General features: G+C 53.0%; 1 long non-coding RNA gene across 1 annotated transcript; it reads left to right on the forward strand.

The window, feature by feature from the left end:
• The first annotated feature begins 88 nt into the window (after positions 1-88).
• On the forward strand, positions 89-1,406 carry LOC103907841. Its single transcript, XR_658119.2, has 2 exons — positions 89-1,044; positions 1,199-1,406. It is a non-coding gene; the product is annotated as an uncharacterized LOC103907841 (long non-coding RNA).
• Positions 1,407-1,976: the final 570 nt, after the last annotated feature.

Genomic DNA, 1,976 nt, shown 5'->3' on the forward strand with positions numbered 1-1,976 from the left:
AGGGCTGGCTGGTGTTAGCCAATCTTGGCCCTTCGAGCATGTTACAGATGAAGCACGCCACGGCTGTGCCGCTTACATAAGAGTACGTGAAAAAGGCCGACCGTTGCTTCGCTTCACGCTTCCCTTACTAATTTGCTGTGCAGGTTGAAGATGCTTCTGGAGGGACTTCGGACAAAGCTGATGGCATATGCGGGGAGAAAGAGAGAGTCCCAGCTCAGTTCCCGGGGGGAGATGGAGAACAGCTGTTCTGAGGTGGCCAACAAAGTTGGTAAACAAAGAAGAAAGGTGAGCTCTGGTTTGTTTGGTGGATTTGAGGTGATTATTTTTTTCTGCTGGAACCCGTACGATTCTTTTCCTATACTTTTTTTCCGTGTTGCTAATTATCTGTTGGCTGTATTTTGCAATTGATTGACTTCTCTCGAGGCTCCTGCTGCTGCTGTAGCAGTAGATGGTGATGATGGTGATGAACACGGAGGTAGTTACCGTGATGGGTAAAAACCATGAGCCAGGAGTCCCAGCAGGGCTGCTGAGCTCAATGGCCTCACCGACCAGGACGCGGTCCCAGGGGCCCCGAGCGAGAAGAAGCGGAGCTGGTCACCGTACATCAAGATTTTAATACATTTTAATACTCTGTCAGCAGGTGACGAATGCAGTCTCGACGGACCCCCACCTTACGGATTGCCACAGAAGTGGGTAACTTGAGAGCTCTCTCTTTGAGTTCCTTTTGTTTTGCTGCCTACAAGTTGGTGACATTTCCCAACAGCTGGAGATGCAGTCAAAAAAACGCCTGCAGCGGGCAAGATAAAACCAGGACCTGCGAGAACAGTTGTCCACTCCGCGTGGGACTCGGGAAGAACCAGGGCAGAACCAGGGCTTAACCCCAGAAGCCGTTGGGAGACTAGCATGGTGGGTCACAGCCAACTACAGCAGTCTAAAAGAGAGACGGGAGAAAGAGCTGGCCAAGAAATAAGGCAAAAACCGCAAGAAGTTGATCCCTATGTCCATGTAACGCAATTTTCCACGTGCGTCTGTAGCCCAAAGGCTGTAAGTTTGTTGTCGACACGTTTGAGTGTTTGGTTTTCGGTATCTGGATCTGCGCGTTAGTGCTGTGCTTCCAGGACCCACCTTCCAGCGCCGCCTTTGGCCCAGCCTGCTGTAAAACTAACACACAGCCTTTTCTTTTCCTGCCCTTCCACAGTCACAGCTGAACCTCCAACACGGTTAGCGATGAGAAGATGCTGGAGCAGAGGAAGTGCCAGTGCCAGAAAACAGAGTGCTCACAGGGAGATGAATGAAGCCTGGAAACCTTTGCCTTCCACCTTGTGCAGCCGCTACCCTGCATCTAATTCCAAGTGTTCTGTTGCAGCTTGGTACTTAATAAACTGCGTCATCTAGTACGTGCCTTAGTTTTGCTGCACAACTGGAGCGCTTCGGACCTAGCGGGTTTGGATGAGGAGAGGCCTAGTGCTGAAGGCTCACTCAGGCTCTCTTCCTATGCAGGCAGTTAGCACGTCTCTCTCTGCCCTTGCTCTGAATGAAAATCAGTCCTGCAGACGTCTCCGAGAGGGAGCACGCATCCGTGTCCTTTTCCTCTGGGGAGGCGTGAACCATGACTGTGCTCAGATCAGGGACTAGCGCTGAGCTACTGCTAATAATCAGCTACCAGACTCTTCCTGCCTCCGTAGAGCAATCCTCCTGGCGGTCTGGGCAGAAGGTGGTGGGCGAGCTTCTGGTAGCCGTGGAAGCTTTGCAGATCCCACGGGGATCCGATGGATTTGTAGCCTGCCGAGGGGAAAGGTGTGAAGAAGTGGGCACAAGCTGGAACAGGGGGAATCCCACCTCAACCTAAGGAAAAACCTTTTCTCTCGTGAGGGTGGCGAGAGACCGGTGTCAGGGAGCAGCGCAGGCACGCTGCTTCCTCGGGGACAGGGAGCCAAAGGGCGTCCCACGGCTGGGCCCTGCCCTGCTGGCCTCAG

Source organism: Aptenodytes forsteri, unplaced genomic scaffold (genome assembly GCF_000699145.1).
Source record: "Aptenodytes forsteri isolate BGI_AS27 unplaced genomic scaffold, ASM69914v1 Scaffold284, whole genome shotgun sequence".
NCBI lineage: Eukaryota > Metazoa > Chordata > Aves > Sphenisciformes > Spheniscidae > Aptenodytes > Aptenodytes forsteri.